We start from the raw sequence: 7,590 nt of genomic DNA, 5'->3' as shown, positions 1-7,590 counted from the left end.
AGAACCACACCCCAACCACCATTTTTAATCCATTCAGTAGTGCACAGACCTACAATCCAATCACCTCTTCAAGGCTCCACCTTTCAATTACAATAGGATTTCCTAGCGTCTTAACAGTCACAGTGGGGGCTAAGTTTATAATACATAAAACTTGGGAGACAATTCAAGTTTCAATGAGTTTGTGGGGGACATAATTCAATCCACTACACTTGCTAAATTGGATTTTACAAGGAAGTACACAGATGGACCCAGGAGAAGGTCTAGGAGCCTGTTTAATGTTTGGCCAAGCAAAGAATCTATGTCATTCCCACTAGTCACATGCCCAAGCCCTAGTTGAAGGACACTGGGGAGCCAGTATATTCCATTCACAGCCTGTCTTGTGGGAGGTTTCTGCCAGCAAGGAGGGAGAGGGGAATGGTCTGTTAGAGAGGCAACCAACAGTCTGCTGTGAGGGCATGGGCTAACACCATCATATATGCATTCTGAATTTCATACTCTGGCTGCAGTGTTTTCTGCACTTGCTGTCCTCTCTGCTGGTTGTACCTGCCTCTGTCTTTTTCTCCTAATTCCTACTCACCATCCTTCAGGTCTCAGGTTAAGAATTAGTTCTTCCTGGAAGCTACCTCTTAATTCTTCCACACTTGGTTGGTCATTCTTGCTATATGTTTCCATACTGTCCTGCATTTCTCCTATCATAGCTTGAATCATGATTTATGATAATCACTGTCTGAGGCTGGCCAGTTAGCTTAGATGGTTAGAGTGCTGCCATATATCACTAAGGTCAAGGGTTCAGTTCCTTGTACTGGCCAGCCACCAGAAAAAAAAGACTTCAGAAAAAGAATGATAATCACTGTTTAAACCACGAGCTAACTGCAAGCATCAAGATTACAAAAGCCAGGCCCTATCTGTCTTGCTCACCATGATCTCTTTACACTTAGCCTGGCATATAGTATATACTGAGTAAATATTTTTTTGAATAAATGAATAAACAAGCAATCAATAAAAGTCAGTTGTGGTCATTTCAATCTTAAAGATTTCTGACAATCTTACAAGAAATGCCCAGTGGGACAGCAGTGGGCCAGGAATCTCAGGACTCACACTGCTGTCCTCGGAAAGGGGGCACATCATACCCCACAGAAGAATAGACTGGAAGTGACAGCTCAGTTGTCAGCTGATCCAGACTGGAATTTAACTGATGGGCCGTTGTCTCTTCACTGGAGACATCTGCTTCTTGTGGGAGAATTGCAAAGGGCAGATGGCACAGATCATTGCCGTGCAACATCAGTGGTCTCCAACATGGATGCATTTTGCCTCATAAACACTTTCATTTTCTTTTTATTCACTTTTATCACTAGCTCATTCTGTGACCTCCACTGATTACATTATGTGTTCAAGGACACAATACCCCTTGTCCATGTCTAGTCTACTTTGTAGCATTTGGTCTACTTCTAACTCAATACACTCTGGGCCATAGAGGCAGGAGTCACCTATGCAAGTACCACCTATGGAATGAAAACAGGGAGAGATTCTTTGAGGAGGCAGTACGATGAACTGAGGAACACTAGATTCGAGAATCAAGAAACCTGGGTTTCCCATCCTGATTCTGCCAGTATTTGAATTTGGAAAGGTCAGCAGGGACCAGCAACAAAATGCCTCTAAAGTCTCATTGAGTAACTCGGATGGAGTTTATCCTGTACACTGGGGCATGACAGGGTCAGATCAGGGTTGTCTTTTTTTTTTTTTTTTGGTGGCTGAACCTTTGACCTTGGTGTTATTAGCACCATGCTCTAACCAAGTGAGCTAACCAGCCAGCGCCTAGATCAGAGTTTTTGAAAGACTTTATTGGCAATAGTGTGGAGGGTAGATTGAAGGGAAAAATGGTCTTGGAGTGAGAAAATGAGTTAGGATTTTGCTGTGGATTGAATGTCCCCCAAAACTCATTGAAGCTTGACCCCCATTCTAACAGTGCCTTTCTCACCACTTAGGGTGGGAAATCATATTATGGTATTTGAAAGGTGGGGCCTTTAAGGGGTGATTAGATTGTGAGGACTGTGCCCTCCTGAATGGATTGATCCATTCATGGAGTAATGGGCGTGGTTCTGATGGCTTTATAAGGAGGGCAAGTGAGAAGGTTAACTCTCTCCTGCTCAGCCCATTCTCACCATGTGATAGTCTGCCTTGCCACCCAGAAGAAGGCCCTCACCAGATGTGCCATGAATTTTCCAGCCTTTGAAACTGTAAGAAATAAATTTCATTTCTTTTCAAATTACCCAGTTTCAGGTATTCTGTTATCAGGGACAGAAACAGACTAATACAGTTATAGTCCAGGTGAAAGATCGTGGGGGCATAGATCAGGATTGAAGCACTGGAGATCGGAAAGAGGATGAATAAAAAGCATTTAGAAGTAGAACTGAGAGAACGGACTTAGAGGCAATTAAATTTGAAAAGAAGGGGAAAGAAAGGGAAAAAGAGAGTCAAAGATAAATCTAGGGTCCAGAGTGCATCACACAAATAGAAGTAAATATTGTTTCACAAATTCTTTGTTACAGCCGCATAAATGTATGTATGTATGGGTAGGCAGGCAGGCTTTATAAAATATATTTCTTTCCAGGGCTGGTAAAAAAAAAAAAAATATATATATATATATATATAAAATGGACTATATCGGTGTTTCCCAAACTTCAGTCATTTGTATACCCCATTCACAATTTTTGCCATATCCAAATACTACCTGCTCCATTAATTACTTAGTATTGTTCTTTAAATGAAGTCACTTTTTAACCTAAATACTTACTGCAGGCTTATCCTAAAAAAAAAAAAAGAAAATGTGAATTCATGACTTTGATGTGCCACTTATGTTTTTATACATATTGAAACAAAAATAAGGCTATTAAAATTTTTTAAAATGTATCTGTGTGCTCCCTGAAATGACTATTTCCCATGCCTTCAGTTGTGTGCAGGCCAGATTAGGGAACCCCGGAACCGGGTAATAACTAAAGCCCCTAGGATTACACATATTTTGCTTTCTTTGCCTGCCTCTGGTTTCCACTCAGATTGTATCAGTGTCCAGCCTTGGATGGCAAGACAGGTTTGCATCCAGCACAGGCAAAACCTGGCCCTGCAGATAGTGACCTTTACTAGAGCTAGAGTGGAGGTTGTCATCCAAATAAATGGGAGCTGACCTAGAATGTCTTTTTAACTCAGTGTCTCCCATCCCAGCCTCTGAAGCCTCTGCAAGAGCAGCCCAAGCCGAAGGAGTTCACATCTCTGGCATTCTGCAGCCAAGAGTGCAAATGAGCCCTTGGGAATCTCCGTTTTCTTCTCTGGTGTTCTCTCTGATGCCCTCCCAAGGGCCACACGTACAGGTTTGAATGTGGAGGGCCCCAACTTGATCTTTTTTGGTTCACATTTAATGTATAATGATCTCTACAGACTGTTTTCAAGGTCAAGTTGAGTTGATTCTGCACTAACTGCTTGGATGACATGAGACACATCACTGAACATCTCTGAGCCTCATTTTCCTGCTGTGTGAAATGGGAGGTTAGGTTGGTAATCTCGAAAGAGTCTCCAGCTCTGATATCTTAACTGTGCTGTAAAGGGACCGTTATATTTCTGTTTATTTGAATTCCATATTCAAGCCTCTTGCACATTGTTTTTATAGGATTTGTTTGTTGTTACATGTAAAAGTTATTATGGTCATTGTATGTTGATTTTCTATGTATATTTATTGTATCCCTTTGTCATAAATATTGTGTAAGAAAATAATCTAAGTGATTCATTTTCAGAAATGACTTATCTGAGAGTGTTTTATTGAGATGGTAATTAGTTACTAGCCTCCATTGTTTTCTTCATTCCCTGGTGTTTCTCCTTTCACAGGGCTTTAGTGGGCCTTTTTTGCTGGCTTGTCCTGAGCCCCCAGACAAAGGAATTCCTTGCAAGGGGGTAATAAATTTTAGGCATCATTCGGGAAGATTGTGCACCACATAGTACTCAGCCAATGAGGAAGTGGGGGGAGGGACCTGTGTACTAGGGAATAAATTGCTTGCTACAGCCCTTTTTCACGTGCCTTCACGGACACCCAGACTTGCAAGGCAGTAATTAAAGTCTCACTTCACTGTACCTCGTGTCTCCATGTCCATCCTTTGGCATTGGACAGGTGAGGGCATTTCTCACATATTGCAAGTGTTTTCTCCGGCATCGTTATAACCATGGTTCTTAAGTCTTTTGCTGTGGAGACATTTTAACTTTAAAAAAAAAAAAAAGCCCCAACTGACAGTCTTTTCCTTGAGTGTTTCTGCTTAAAGAGAGCTTCCTTACTCCAAGATTATAAAAATACTTAATTTATCTCCTGGAATGGACTTATTTATTTTACCTTTCAAATGAATTTTATATGAGGCATGAGATATTCATCTTTATTTTCTTTTTTAAATGGGTTCCCCATTTAATGAATAATCTTTTTCAAGCAGATTTGAAACATCATCTTTGCAAAAATTTTTATTAATCACTGTTATATGGCTGACTGGTTAGCTCAGTTGGTTAGAGCATGGTGTTATAACACCAAGGCCAAGGTTTTGGATCCCCATACCAGCTGCCATCAAAAAAAAAAAAAAAAGTCACTTTGTTACATACTTATAATAGTAAAAGCTACTGACAGTTATACTATGGCACATTTTAACTGTTACACTAATGGAATTATTATTTTTATGTATTTATATTTAAAACCATAGCAACAATATCTACTCCCAGCCTCACTACAACCATTTTAATGCATTTAAAAACTTACCATAAATGGTCACTATAATAACTGTCAGCATACAAAAGCTTCTTTAGGTGCATCTGTAAAGAAAAATGTAACTTTAATATACGCAGTTTGCTTCTGTAACAAATGATCGCTAAAAAAGGTCAGGTGGGCTCGAGCACACTAAAAATTCCAGGAAGGGAGTGACCCCCACCCGGTTCCAGGAACTGACTAGTTCCTTATCTAAAGGCCACCTAGCCAGACCCCAGGGAAGATAAACGATTGAGAAATGTGCTGTTCCTTATCGGGGTACCAGCCTGCTAAAGCCTACCTGTAAATCTAAAGGCGCCACAGATCTATCAGGGTACCAGCCTGCTAAAACCTACCCATAAATCTAAAGGCGCCACAGATAACCAACAACTCATCCTGTCACAAAAGTCTGTCCAGAAAAACTATAAAGAGTGCTTGTGTTGTAAGCTCGGGGTTGCTTCTGTCCAGGAGACTAAGTGACCCCAGCATGCTGGAATAAAACTCCTCTTGCCTGATTGCAACGGTCTCTGTCTCATGGTCTTCGTGAAGTGAGCCATCCCGGTGCGTGTGGGATTTGTGCATGGTGCACGGTTCTTACACATCCTTGTAACACCAAGGTCACGGGTTCAGATCCTCACACCAGCCAGCCACAACCCCCCCCAAAAAAAAACCTCCTTCAGAAAGAATGGACTTCCCTTTTCTATCATGGTAATTAGAGGTGGTAATTATAACAACTAGTTGAAGTAAAATATGAATCACAATTTTAAAGAATTCAGTTTCTATGATTTTGAAGGAAGTAGAACTAGGACCTAGAGAATTATTCCTGAGAACAGGGTCCCTGTGCAAAATTAGAAAGTTAGAGACATTTTTCTCCCCAGGTTGCCCACTCCCTACTCCAAGTACCCACTGTTCTCTCCATCTCTCTACCCCATTTCATCTCTTAGAATCTACTCTCAGAACTTCATTCACACTGAGGGGTTGATGACTAGTTACTGTCCAATACAGCTGTTCTCATTAGAGTGTGAAGTATGTGGAAATTAACTTGTTGCTAAGAATAAAGTACTGAAGTTTAAGATGATTTACGTTTTAATAAATATTTCTCGATATTTCTCCTGAAATGATTTCACCTGACTCTTATTTGCATGCTTCTTTTGTGAGGGAAAAAAAAAAGGTTTGCTGGTAATTGTCTGTACCCTCTGCTCTGTCACAGCCCATAGGGATATAATGATGTACCATTAAAGCCAGGGCCACTTCAGATTGCCTTGTGAGTGAGTCAAGCTTATCTGGTTGCTTTCATTTTCTTTTTAAAGTTGCCCAAGGATAAATTTTTAATAAGTTCACCAAATCTATATTGTAACTGAGGGAGAATGATGCTGGAAACATATTTATTACTAAAACTACAAAAATGATGATTAACTCAAACTTGCTAAGAGAGTAGATTTCAAATGTTCTCACCACCAAAAATGATAAGTATTTCAGGTAATAGTTATGTTACTTTGCTTGACTTAATTATTCCACATTGTATTTATAAGTAATAACATTACTTTCTATCCCATAAATATATACAATTATAAATTGGCAATTTATAATAAAATAAAAAAATTTAAATAAAAATAAGTAAATATAAATTATGATTATTTAATGAAAGATAGAATAAGTGATGACACAAATGAAATGTACACTAGCATTATTCATACTGGATACTCAATAAATATTTATTAAATGAATGAATTAATGAATATTTTAAAATTATTAAAATCTGTGTTTATGTAGTTATAAATAGGATTTTTTCTCCTTTTCTGAAATATTTACTCACCTTTGATATAATCTGTGGTACAAAGACAATAGTTTCAAAAATATTTTTCAAAATAAAGTTTAATACACTTTAAAAATTATCTTTCTTTATCTTTCATCATAAAATTATCAACTTTTAGAAGGAGAACATAGGTCCTAAGTAACTAAGTGAGACATAGAGGACAAGCGAATAGTAGCGTTTGAAGAGTACGAGGAAGTAGCAACTGGCCTCTAAGTGCCTCTATTTTGCATAGAATCCCCAGCCTCAGGAGTTTAACTATTTTACATACATGTAAAATACTTTTATGAATACACACCTGCTTTAAAACTATTATCAGTAGTGTTTATCTTATTTCTTCACCCTCTCCCCGAAGTTATTTTGTTTGTTCAGCAAAACAAAACTGGATTCTCTGATAGGAGTAAGTCTCTCCTATGATTGTCATCCAAAGTAAAAAACAAAAAATTGAAAATTGAGACTCCAAGCTAATGTTCCCAGTGCCGACCTACCTACCTGCACACATGTACACGAGTCACACACAAAAAATTCAGAGTCTGAAGCTGGAAGAAGGAGACGCCAAGAGTCAAATTCAGGCAACAGGCAATGGGTTGAACCTCTGACACCACATCTCCTGGGCAGCCCGCCACCCCCTGTCCACTCCTGTCCTCAGCCGTGCTGAGCTGAGCTGTGTTTCTGTGTTCCGTGTATCATTTCTTTTTCTTTTTCTTTATTGTTTTTTGGCAGCTGAAAGGCTATGGGTTTCTGAACCCTCAACCTCAGTGTTAGAACACTGTGCTCTAACCAACTGAGCTAACCAGCCAGCCTCGTGTATCATTTCTGACTTGGAAGAAGAGCAGAGCTGGACCATTATTGGGAGCCACTGACCAGACATGCTGATTTTACCACTTTTTTTTTTTTTTCTTTTTTTTTTGGCAGCTGGCTGGTATGAGGATCTGAACCTGTGACCTTGTGCTTTTTCTGGTTGAGTAGAATATAGACGATTCCTCCCTCCTCAGCCTGCTCACTCTGG

The 7,590-nt window shown here is 39.4% G+C and overlaps 1 long non-coding RNA gene across 2 annotated transcripts; it reads right to left on the bottom strand.

Moving 5' to 3' along the window:
- Positions 1–4,124: 4,124 nt before the first annotated feature.
- LOC134362380 (uncharacterized) lies at positions 4,125–7,347 on the bottom strand. 2 transcript variants are annotated; one of them, XR_010021621.1, is made up of 3 exons: positions 7,074–7,347; positions 4,784–4,836; positions 4,125–4,244 (listed from the first exon to the last, which is right to left on the bottom strand). It is a non-coding gene; the product is annotated as an uncharacterized LOC134362380 (long non-coding RNA). The 2 variants fall into 2 exon arrangements; XR_010021620.1 differs by having other exon boundaries at positions 4,125–4,227.
- Positions 7,348–7,590: the final 243 nt, after the last annotated feature.

The sequence above is a fragment of the Cynocephalus volans genome, chromosome 14, assembly GCF_027409185.1.
Source record: "Cynocephalus volans isolate mCynVol1 chromosome 14, mCynVol1.pri, whole genome shotgun sequence".
NCBI classification, from domain to species: domain Eukaryota; kingdom Metazoa; phylum Chordata; class Mammalia; order Dermoptera; family Cynocephalidae; genus Cynocephalus; species Cynocephalus volans.
This window is presented reverse-complemented; position numbering and strand designations above follow the sequence as displayed.